The sequence below is a fragment of the Heptranchias perlo genome, chromosome 20 (genome assembly GCF_035084215.1).
Source record: "Heptranchias perlo isolate sHepPer1 chromosome 20, sHepPer1.hap1, whole genome shotgun sequence".
NCBI lineage: Eukaryota > Metazoa > Chordata > Chondrichthyes > Hexanchiformes > Hexanchidae > Heptranchias > Heptranchias perlo.
In genome coordinates, this window is record NC_090344.1 from 20,714,955 (window position 1) to 20,727,612 (window position 12,658).

The 12,658-nt window shown below is 43.9% G+C and overlaps 4 non-coding genes across 4 annotated transcripts; all 4 read left to right on the forward strand.

Annotated features, from left to right (window-relative positions):
* Positions 1–468: 468 nt before the first annotated feature.
* On the forward strand, positions 469–542 carry trnai-aau (transfer RNA isoleucine (anticodon AAU)). Its single transcript has one exon. It is a non-coding gene; the product is annotated as a tRNA-Ile (tRNA).
* Positions 543–3,033: 2,491 nt separating this feature from the next.
* On the forward strand, positions 3,034–3,107 carry trnai-aau (transfer RNA isoleucine (anticodon AAU)). The gene has a single exon. It is a non-coding gene; the product is annotated as a tRNA-Ile (tRNA).
* Positions 3,108–5,597: 2,490 nt separating this feature from the next.
* Positions 5,598–5,671, forward strand: trnai-aau (transfer RNA isoleucine (anticodon AAU)). The gene has a single exon. It is a non-coding gene; the product is annotated as a tRNA-Ile (tRNA).
* A 3,556-nt stretch (positions 5,672–9,227) lies between these two features.
* On the forward strand, positions 9,228–9,300 carry trnak-cuu (transfer RNA lysine (anticodon CUU)). The gene has a single exon. It is a non-coding gene; the product is annotated as a tRNA-Lys (tRNA).
* The last annotated feature ends 3,358 nt before the right edge of the window (positions 9,301–12,658 follow it).

The following is a 12,658-nucleotide window of genomic DNA, read 5'->3' on the forward strand; positions in this document are numbered from 1 at the left end:
TTGATTCTGACACACGGCCCGGTAGTTGTTCAGTCAGTCGGGGAGCGAGGCCTGCAGCCAGCAAACAAAAAACCTGGCCTGAGAATAAGGCAGAGACCCAATCAGACGGATAGACAGACAGACATCTGACACAACGTCAAAACGCAGCGTGATCGAATCACGTTGCGGTGATATCATTTTCACTGTAGCTCAGGGTCCTGCCCACAGGTTTTCTTGCGGGGCAGTGTTTTATGGATGGGCTGTTCATTGTTGGTAAAATAATATTGATCGGAATTTAATTTGTTACATTAAAGTGCTCTTTGTTTGTTAATTTTGATCTACATCCTCTACAGTATATACAGAAACAAGTAACAATGTTTACGGGATGTGATTTATTCAATATTCGTTGTGAAACACTGTCAGATGGTGTAAAAATAAACACAAACTCCCCAACACGCGGGTAAGCCCATAAAGCTAAGATGTATACATGGCCGGTTAGCTCAGTTGGTTAGAGCGTCGTGCTAATAACCCCAAGGTCGCGGGTTCGATCCCCGTACGGGCCATAAGGTTCCTATTGCAATATTTTGGTAACTTTTAAAAGTTTGGCAGACTTGAGAAACAAGCGAATCCACACAAAATGTCATGTGGTCAATTTTTTGGAGTAACATCCATTAATATGTTTTCTGATCTATCTTTTTGAGGTCCAAAGTGGACGGCCTCAAATTTGCTCACGTTGAAATCCATTTGCCGCAGTTTTGCCCATTCACTTAATCTAGTAATATCTCTCTGTAATCTCATTCTTCCATCCAAACTGCTTATAATTCTGTCTATCTTTGTGTCATCGGCAAACTTGGATATGTGGTTCTCGATCCCGTCATCTAATATCAATGAGACCGCCGAAATTGGGGTAAATTCACATTCAGCTTCAATCTCCACATCATCTTGAGACATTTTATTTACTCCGTGTGTGTTGCGCCTTGGAAACTTCTGCACTTTGTCCTCTGGAGCTCAAATATAATTCAATTCGAACAACTGCAAAGATGTCAGAATCCAATTGGTGACTTTTCACTAAAAAGCAGTGAGATAACAGGGCTCGTCCGGGATTTGAACCCGAGATCTCTCGCATATTGAATTAGAAAAACGCCCAAAGCGAGAATCAGACCCCTAGACCAACGAGCCGCTTGCTAGCAAGCCCTGCAGCCGGTCTAAAATTTCACCATAGTCTTCAGCCGATCGGCTATCCTTTCCAACCGCTTCTGTCCACCCAATCTCGTTTTCTATTCCTATTTGCAGCAATATCAAGTTGTACACTACCTATTTCCAGTCACCAATATTAGCCTCTCTTTACTAAATTCGTTTACAATGTACGACTTGTTTCTTCAAATAATACTTTTCAGAATTAGTTAATCTGAAGCTGCATTGGCATCTGTCTCGGCATCGTCAGAGTATACAAGCTACCATAAGTATATTTTACTCACATTGCTGTTTCCTTTCACTGTGAGGGCGAAGAGACAAAAATGTGGAGACATTAGCTACGAATTTATCAGCTGGGTTGCACCTTTACTTTTCCGACCGTCTCAATCTTTTTTTTCCTTCACCTTTCCCTGCTGGTGTTGCAGGTTCGATCAGCCTTTACCGTTTCAGGAAGCCTGAGAAGTCCATCAGGGGACAACATCGAGACAAGAGACAAGGAGAGATAGTGAGATTCATCTAAATAAAGTCGCTTATAAATGGGTGGTTCTGCAAAGTAGCAGAATTTTAGTTGCAGATTGGGCAAGATTCTTTCTTGTGTATTTGAATTTTGCAAGAGTACATTGGGCACCCAATTAAAAGCCCCGGCCACGCTCGAGTGTCTCTCATGCACTGAGAGACATAAATGAAGTGAGTTAGATCCAGTTCATTCATTTGAGCATTGAACGGATCTTTAAACAATAATTCAGCGAGCAGAAATCAAACCTGCGAAGGAAAACTCCATTTGATCTTGAATTTAACGCTTCAACCACTCGGCGATCGCAGCGGCACGTGGCAGTACTTGCATGGCTGTCGATGCCACTTTAAACTGCCAGTTGCTTCAAACGATGCCCGATAAACCGGCGTTGTCTTGTAGCTTTCCCAGCAGCTTCATTTGATTCGGTGGGTCAAGTTTGGGAAATTGAATGATTTTCAGCGGCAGCTTGTGGTAGTATATTACCTCATTTTCATTACCGGTAATGAACCAGTGCAGCCACTGCAGAATTCGGTGCCACCCACAGCCGATCGGCCATCCTTTCAGATCTCTTCTATTCATCCAATCACGTTTTCTATTCCGATGTAGAGAAATGTCGAGTTGCACACTAACTATTTCCTCCGTTCTCTTTCGCAAACATATCACTGAACAAAACTTCACAAGTCACTCAGGAAAAATAATTCAGTTCAAAATCATTAGCTTCCGAAGGACCTGCGAGGACAGACTGACCAAACCTGCGTTCAGTCGTGAAGCTTGTGGGTGTGTTGTGATCCGAAGGGACAGAGACAGGCCTGCGACACAGAGCGATGGCAGGAACTCAGAAATGTGGCCATAAATGGGCAGACAGTCAGTCACAGTCATTGATTCTGACACACGGCCCGGTAGTTGTTCAGTCAGTCGGGGAGCGAGGCCTGCAGCCAGCAAACAAAAAGCCTGGCCTGAGAATAAGGCAGAGACCCAATCAGACGGATAGACATACAGACATCTGACACAACGTAAAAACGCAGCGTGATCGAATCACGTTGCGGTGATATCATTTTCACAGTAGCTCAGGGTCCTGCCCACAGGTTTTATAGCGGGGCAGTGTTTTATGGATGGGCTGTTCATTGTTGGTAAAATAATATTGATCGGAATTTAATTTGTTACATTAAAGTGCTCTTTGTTTGTTAATTTTGATCTACATCCTCGACAGTATATACAGAAACAAGTAACAATGTTTACGGGATGTGATTTATTCAATATTCGTTGTGAAACACTGTCAGATGGTGTAAAAATAAACACAAACTACCCAACACGCGGGTAAGCCCATAAAGCTAAGATGTATACATGGCCGGTTAGCTCAGTTGGTTAGAGCGTCGTGCTAATAACCCCAAGGTCGCGGGTTCGATCCCCGTACGGGCCATAAGGTTCCTGTTGCAATATTTTGGTAACTTTTAAAAGTTTGGCAGACTTGAGAAACAAGCGAATCCACACAAAATGTCATGTGGTCAATTTTTTGGAGTAACATCCATTAATATATTTTCTGATCTATCTTTTTGAGGTCCAAAGTGGACGGCCTCAAATTTGCTCACGTTGAAATCCATTTGCCGCAGTTTTGCCCATTCACTTAATCTCGTGATATCTCTCTGTAATCTCATTCTTCCATCCAAACTGCTTATAATTCTGTCTATCTTTGTGTCATCGGCAAACTTGGATATGTGGTTCTCGATCCCGTCATCTAATATCAATGAGACCGCCTAAATTGGGGCAAATTCACATTCAGCTTCAATCTCCACATCATCTTGAGACATTTTATTGACTCCGTGTGTGTTGCGCCTTGGAAACTTCTGCACTTTGTCCTCTGGAGCTCAAATATCATTCAATTCGAACAACTGCAAAGATGTCAGAATCCAATTGGTGACTTTTCACGAAAAAGCAGTGAGACAACAGGGCTCGACCGGGATTTGAACCCGGGACCTCTCGCATATTCCAATAGAAAAACGCCCAAAGCGAGAATCATACCCCTAGACCAACGAGCCGCTTGTTAGGAAGCCCTGCAGCCGGTCTAAAATTTCACCATAGTCTTCAGCCGATCGGCTATCCTTTCCAACCGCTTCTGTCCACCCAATCTCGTTTTCTATTCCTATTTGCAGCAATATCAAGTTGTACACTACCTATTTCCAGTCACCAATATTAGCCTCTTTTTACTAAATTCGTTTACAATGTCCGACTTGTTTCTTCAAATAATACTTTTCAGAATTAGTTAATCTGAAGCTCCATTGGCATCTGTCTCGGCATCGTCAGAGTATACAAGCTTCCACAAGTATATTTTACTCACATTGCTGTTTCCTTTCACTGTGAGGGCGAAGTGACAAAAATGTGGAGACATTAGCTACGAATTTATCAGCTGGGTTGCACCTTTACTTTTCCGACCGCCTCAATCTTTTTTTTCTTTACCTTTCCCTGCTGGTATTGCAGGTTCGATCAGCCTTTACCGTTCCAGGAAGCCTGAGAAGTCCATCAGGGGACAACATCGAGACAAGAGACAAGGAGAGATAGTGAGATTCATCTAAATAAAGTCGCTTATAAATGGGTGGTTCTGCAAAGTAGCAGAATTTTAGTTGCAGATTGGGCAAGATTCTTTCTTGTGTATTTGAATTTCGCAAGAGTACATTGGGCACCCAATTAAAAGCGCCGGCCACGTTCGAGTATCTCTCATGCTCTGAGAGAGATAAATGAAGTGAGTTAGATCCAGTTCATTCATTTGAGCATTGAACGGATCTTTAAACAATAATTCAGCGAGCAGAAATCAAACCTGCGAAGGAAAACTCCATTTGATCTTGAATTTAACGCTTCAACCACTCGGCGATCGCAGCGGCACATGGCAGTACTTGCATGGCTGTAGATGCCACTTTAAACTGCCAGTTGCTTCAAACGATGCCCGATAGACCGGCGTTGTCTTGTAGCTTTCCCAGGAGCTTCATTTGATTCGGTGGGTCAAGTTTGGGAAATTGAACGATTTGCACCGGCAGCTTGTGGTAGTATATTACCTCATTTTCATTACCGGTAATGAACCACTGCAGCCACTGCAGAATTCGGTGCCACCAACAGCCGATCGGCCATCCTTTCAGACCTCTTCTATCCATCCAATCACGTTTTCTATTCCGATGTAGAGAAATGTCGAGTTGCACACTAACTATTTCCTCCGTTCTCTTTCGCAAACATATCACTGAACAAAACTTCACAAGTCACTCAGGAAAAATAATTCAGTTCAAAATCATTAGCTTCCGAAGGACCTGCGAGGACAGACTGACCAAACCTGCGTTCAGTCGTGAAGCTTGTGGGTGTGTTGTGATCCGAAGGGACAGAGACAGGCCTGCGACACAGAGCGATGGCAGGAACTCAGAAATGTGGCCATAAATGGGCAGACAGTCAGTCACAGTCATTGATTCTGACACACGGCCCGGTAGTTGTTCAGTCAGTCGGGGAGCGAGGCCTGCAGCCAGCAAACAAAAAGCCTGGCCTGAGAATAAGGCAGAGACCCAATCAGACGGATGGACAGACAGACATCTGACTCAACGTCAAAACGCAGCGTGATCGAATCACGTTGCGGTGATATCATTTTCACAGTAGCTCAGGGTCCTGCCCACAGGTTTTCTTGCGGGGCAGTGTTTTATGGATGGGCTGTTCATTGTTGGTAAAATAATATTGATCGGAATTTAATTTGTTACATTAAAGTGCTCTTTGTTTGTTAATTTTGATCTACATCCTCGACAGTATATACAGAAACAAGTAACAATGTTTAAGTGATGTGATTTATTAAATATTCGTTGTGAAACCCTGTCAGATGGTGTAAAAATAAACACAAACAACCCAACACGCGGTTAAGCCCATAAAGCTAAGATGCATATATAGCCGGTTCGCTCAGTTGGTTAGAGCGTGGTGCTAATAACGCCAAGTTCGCGGGTTCGATCCCCGTACGGGCCATAAGATTCCTATTGCAATATTTTGGTAACTTTTAAAAGTTTGGCAGACTTGAGAAACAAGCGAATCCGTACAAAATGTCATGTGGTCAATTTTTTGGAGTAACAACCATTAATATGTTTTCTGATCTATCTTTTTGAGGTCCAAAGTGGACGGCCTCAAACTTGCTTACGTTGAAATCCATTTGCCCATTCACTTAATCTAGTGATATCTCTCTGTAATCTCATTCTTCCATCCAAACTGCTTATAATTCTGTCTATCTTTGTGTCATCGGCAAACTTGGATATGTGGTTCTCGATCCCGTCATCTAATATCAATGAGACCGCCTAAATTGGGGTAAATTCACATTCAGCTTCAATCTCCACATCATCTTGAGACATTTTATTTACTCCGTGTGTGTTGCGCCTTGGAAACTTCTGCACTTTGTCCTCTGGAGCTCAAATATAATTCAATTCGAACAACTGCAAAGATGTCAGAATCCAATTGGTGACTTTTCACTAAAAAGCAGTGAGATAACAGGGCTCGTCCGGGATTTGAACCCGCGACCTCTCGCATATTCCATTGGAAAAACGCCCAAAGCGAGAATCATACCCCTAGACTAACGAGCCGCTTGCTGGAAAGCCCTGCAGCCGGTCTAAAATTTCACCATAGTCTTCAGCCGATCGGCTATCCTTTCCAACCGCTTCTGTCCACCCAATCTCGTTTTCTGTTCCTGTCGACAGCAATATCAAGTTGTGCACTAACTATTTCCAATCACTAATATTAGCCTCTCTTTACTAAATTCGTTTCCAATGTACGACTTGTTTTTTCAAATATTACTTTTCAGATTTAATTAATTTGAAGCTGCGTTGGCATCTGTCTCGGCATCATCAGAGTATACAAGCTGCCATAAGTATACTTTACTTGCATTGCTTTTTTCTTTCACTGTGAGGACGAAGAGATATAAATGTGTAGACATTAGCTACGAATTTATCAGCTGGGTTGCACCTTTACTTTTCCTAACGTTTCTGTCTTTTTTTTCATTTCCTTTCGCTGCTGGTGTTGCAGGTTTGATCAGCCTTTACCGTTCCAGGAAGCCTGAGAAGTCCATCAGGGGACAAATTGGAGACAAGAGACAGGGAGAGATGGGGAGATACATGTAAATAAAGTCGAGTATAAATGGGTGGTTCTGCAATGTAGCAGAATTTTAGTTGCAGATTGGGAGCGATTCTTTCTTGTGTATTTGAATTTTGCAAGAGTACATTGTGCACCCAATTAAAATTATTTTCGAAATTGTAATAGATATCGAGACTGCTGTTCCATTGATCGCTGCAATCTGAAACGTTCGCTCGGTGAATTAGTTGTTCAACCAACCAACCAACCGTCGTGTTTCTGTGGCGCAATTGTTTCGCGCGTTAGGCTGTTAACTGAAAGGTTGGTGGTTCGAGCCCACCCGGGGACAATGAGGAGCTTTTACCTGAACATTCGTTGTTTCGCGTTTCGGATGTGTGTTCTGTTGGCATGAAAATATGCCGTCAACGTTGCCAGCTGATCTTCCGCCATTTAATCTGCGTTCGGATGACAGGTGTCTGAACAATGTCCAAAAAACCGAGAATGGCTTGAAGGACAAGGTTGAAAATGGAGGGCTCACGATAAAAGTGAAATGCTGTTCACCTTCCGACAGGTTTCAGTTTATTTGTGAGAAATCGTTGAAGGATCCTGAAGCGCTCCCTCAGTTAACAAACGTAGCTCTTAGCCGCATTTTTGCCTCAGCAACAAATCCATCAGTTTTTCGCTGTTACCCAGCTCCCCGAGTGAGTGAGGCCGTGACAGCAGCAACATTCTCCGGCTCCGCTCTCTCCAATCACCCGCTGCCGGCGGAAAGCAGCGAATGCAGTCTCAGACAGCGCATTACTGTCCAACCCTGGGAGACAATTTCCCACTGAAACAGATTGGAGTTGTGCTGAACTTTGAGTCTGTCGCGTGTCCGTGACGAGGTTCAGGTTGATTTCATCGATTCGTTTTCTTTTATCTCAGAAGCGCAGCAGGAGAAAACCGGAACTGAGAATCAAATTGTCCCTGTCGGTGATGAATTCAAGAGAATGTCGCTCCAAGCAGATCTGTGAAAGTCGCAGTGCAACCGCACAGAAGTTCCAAATACTCTGGCCTGGTGTCACCTCGCTCAAACCGTCTCTTTCGCTTATGATATTTCACGAGTGCAAAGCGTCCTCCGCTTCACTGAAGCTGCAATCGACATTTTCTTCTAGATGCCATGTCATGGGCCAAATAAAGGATGTGCACAGTTGCTGCTGAGAACAAATTAAAAAGTAGCAGAAGTTCATCAAACTTGCACCATTGAAAGTCCTGGGTGGAGGTTTAGATGATGCGATTGTGGGAAGAGTTTTATTGCAAATTTAACAGACCCTCACGTGAATTGCCGGTGTGTCCAGAGCACCGAAAAAGCTCAGTCAGACTGAAGATCTAAAGGGTTCAATCCCGGGTTTCAGGACCCTTTTCTCTCCCTCTCTGTTATCTTGATACCTCCTCCGTGCCCTTTACATTCCCTGATACGCTCGGAATGCCCCTTACCCACTGATACACCCTGACTCTCCCTAATAACATCCGGCAGTCCCTTGCCCTCTCTGATAACTTCTGAGAGTGCCGTAAACTCTTTGATACCTCGTAGCCTCATACCCATTTATAACCCCTGAGAAGCCCTTTGATTCCCTTATAGCCTCTGGAATCCCGTTGCTCCACCGGATCGACACTAAGAAACACTTCGACTCCCCGATTCATTCTCAGGAGCCATTAACCTCTCTGCTACCCAAGTGCGATTTAATTCCACATGTGGATCTACCAATCTTTGTTAAGGAGAGATCCACGGTTTGTTTGCTCCCATTCCTCCGAAGTGCTCTGTTAACGGAGAGGGAAATCGCATCGACGTTTATGTGATTTTCATAGAAAAATAAAACATTGCATGTGCAGAAAACAGAAATAGTTCAGATGGGGTAGCATTGGAATTAAAATCCAGAGATCCTTCGTTCAATCTCCGCGTAAAGCGGCCTTTTAGCCTTTTTTTCCTCTCTCTCTGTTGGCGGAATCCAGAATGACGGAGCTTCATCTTGAAATTGGAGCAAGATTAATGAGCCATGAAATCAGGAATCACCTTAGCAAAAAAAATACGGCCGAAATCTGGAAATCTCTCGGCCAAAAGGATGTGGATCCTGTCTCAATTCAAATTTTCATTACTGATATTGATAGATCTTTTTTCGGTTCGGGTCCCAAGGGATATGTGTCCAAGGCGGGGAAATCGAGTTGAGTTACAGACCACCTCATGATCCAATTGAATGGGACAGCACGTTCGAGGGGCTAATTGGTCTTCTCTTGTCCCGCTATTCCTATCCTGCTCGGCGCGGATCAGCATGACAGGTAAAAGGCATGAGACTGATTCCAGAATGAAAAGCGAGTGTTCTGAAGGAAGTTCCCTGGGATTGTCGGATTGTCGGACAAACTGAACCCCTGCAGCAAAGCTCACAGCTGCCTCTATGCAATATTATGATGGGGCACAACATTCAACCCGGCCCGGCTAGCTCAGTCGGTAGAGCATGAGACTCTTAATCTCAGGGTCGTGGGTTCGAGCCCCACGTTGGGCGTTTTGTGTTTTTTTTTTCAAACTTGGTGGTAAAAGGTTCAAAGTGCAACCTCTTATCTCTGGTTCAGTGAGATAAACACACAAATATTATCAAACTCAGTTATCTCCAGTTATATAAATACACAACACTGAGCTGTGTGAAACGAAACCGTGAGCCTTGCCAAATATCCACTCCCTCCCGATTCTACCTTCTCATTCCCTTCGCATGGCACACGGCAGATCATCGGTTCAATCGGCTTCATTTTTTGCTGTTATCAAATGTGTTGATGGTTGGAAAATGTAATATTTAGAAGATGACAATTCTGGATCAATTCGCCTCTCTGATACCTCCTGAGCACCGCCCACCCCCTTGCCCTCTTCGATTCTCCCTGAGCTCCTTATCTTCTCCGATATCCTCAGAGAATCCATTATCCTCTTTGAACCTTTTCAGCACCCTTTATGTTCTCATACGCCCTGAGCCTTCTGACACTCTATGATACCCTCTGACACTCCCTTGCCCTCTCTGTGACCCACTTACACTCTCTGATACCCTCTGACACTCCCTTGCCCCCTCTGAGATCCCCTTACACTCTCTGATGCCCTATGACACTCCCTTCCCGTCTCTGAGATCCTCTTACACTCTCTGATACTCTCTGACAGTCCCTTCCCCTCCCTGAGATCCCGTTACACTCTCTGACACCCTCTGATAGCCCCTTCCCCTCTCTGGGTTCCTCTTGCCCCCCGGAACGCCACTAGGAAGCCATTAGACTCCCTGCTGCCTTCTCAGAACCCATTACCCTTCCTCATACCCAAGTGCGATGCAATTTCACAGGTCGATCTACCTGCCTGTGTTAACGATGAGATCCAGAGGTTGTTCGGCTCCCGCTGCTTGCGCCTCTGCCACTCCGAGAGCTCTAGCGGCGGTGGGAACCGATCTCCCTCCTATAAACTCAGTGTCTAAGTTTTAGTGCGCTGGTGTTTCATAAACTGTGGGAGTGTATATATGGGTGTGATGTTTATATATGAACTGTGGGTATGTATATATGAGTGCGATGTCTATATATGGATAGTGGGGAGATATATATGAGTGCGATGTTTATTTATGAACTGTGGGTGTGTATATATGAGTGCGATATTTATATATGAACTGTGGGTGTGTATATAAGTGTGCTGCGTATATATGAACTGTGGGTGTGTAAATTTGAGTGCGATGTTTTATATGAACTGTGGGTGTGTATATAAGAGTGCGATGTTTATATATTAAGTGCGGTAATGAACAGGAGGGTGAAGGCATCCCGGGTGTTGTATTTTCTTGCAAGGCAATGGCGAAAAGTTGCATTTGCTTTGGTGTCCAAATAGCTCAGTCGCGGTTGCATTAAACTGAAAATTTAAAGGTCTTTGTTCCAATCCAGTGTTTGGCAGTTTTTGATCATTTAGTTTCTTCTTCTTTGGGTCGATTCTCACATTTATTGACAGTGAAATATTATTCCCGCCACTGAAGGATTGGAGATGGAACAGAGAGACATCAAGGATGGGAAATATTTATGTCCTCTTTATTTGGTTTTTATTTCTCTGTTACCTTTTGACTTTTCCTCTTGTTTTTTTCTCTCTCGGTGCCGGGTGACTATTTGATTTGATGCATTTGTCCTAAACTGATCCCTTTTCCACATTTCGGGACAGTCAGACCCTCTCTGTCTGTCTGTTGCTGCTGATGATCATTAATGGGAACAGGCCGCGAGTTAAATGTTTATCTGCAAACCGGAGAAAGACAAATAAAAAGAAAGACGTGTTTCTCCGGCCCATGGGCAAAGTTACAATGGATGTTATTCAATAAAACTGCCCCCGTGAATTTGTCGTTGGACCTGTTTGTGAAGCTTGAATTTTAAAAGTTACGAAACCCAAAACATAGCCATTCAGGAAGGAAACCCACGATCACGACATTATAAGAACATAAGAACATAAGAAATAGGAGCAGGAGTAGGCCAATCGGCCCCTCGAGCCTGCTCCGCCATTCAATAAGATCATGGCTGATCTGATCCCAACCACAAATCTAAGGAACACAAGAAGTAGGAGCAGGTCCCGGCCACTCAGCCCCTGGGCCCTCTCCGCCACCCACAGGGGATTGACCGATCCGAACTCAGCTTCAGGTCTAATTTTCTTCCCGCTCCCCATAACCCCTAATTCCCTTTACTTCTAGAAAACTGTCTATTTCTGTTTTAAATTTATCTAATGATGTAGCTTCCACAGCTTCCTGGGGCAGCAAATTCCACAGACCTACCACTCTCTGAGTGAAGAAGTTTCTCCTCATCTCAGTTTTGAAAGAGCAGCCCCTTATTCTAAGATTATGCCCCCTAGTTCTAGTTTCACCCATCTTTGGGAACATCGTTACCGCATCCACCCGATCAAGACCCTTCACAATCTTATATGTTTCAATAAGATCGCCTCTCATTCTTCTGAACTCCAATGAGTAGAGTCCCAATCTACTCAACCTCTCCTCATATGTCCACCCCCTCATCCCCGGGATTAACCGAGTTAACCTTCTTTGTACTGCCTCGAGAGCAAGTATGTCTTTTCTTAAGTGTGGACACCAAAACTGTATGCAGTATTCCAGGTGCAGTCTCACCAATACCTTATATAACTGCAGCAATACCTCCCTGTTTTTATATTCTATCCCCCTAGCAATAAAAGCCAACATTCCGTTGGCTTTCTTGATCACCTGCTGCACCTGCATACCAACTTTTTGATTTTCTTGCACGAGGACCCCCAGATCCCTTTGTACTGCAGTACTTTCCAGTCTCTCGCCATTAAGAAAATAACTTGCTCTCTGATTTTTCCTGCCAAAGTGCATAACCTCACATTTTCCAATATTATATTGCATCTGCCAAATCTCCGCCCACTCACCCAGCCTGTCTATATCCCCTTGCAGGTTTTTTATGTCCTCCTCACTCTCTACTTTCCCTCCCATGGCATGTATTAATTAAGCAAGCTGACCAGCCATTACGAACATCCCATGCATCATTTTAAATCTTTTTTTTACATGTACGCTCGTTTGAAGTGATTTCTGTACATGGGCCCCGAAATCTCTCTGCTCCTCCACAGTTCCTAGTTTCTCACCATTTAGAAAATACTCTGATTTACCTTTCTCAGATTTAAAGTGGATGACCTCGCTCTCCCCACATTGAACTCTATTTGCCGCAGTTTTTCCCACTAACTGAATCTGTCAATTCACACTTTTCAACTTCCTGCTTCTATCTACATTACTCACTGCTCCACCAGAAGGCTGCGTGTTCAAATCACGCCGTGGTAAGAGTTGCTTTTCGAGTTGATTTGATTCTAGATCGTTCCGGAATGAATGTTTTATCTGCTTTTTCACAATAAAC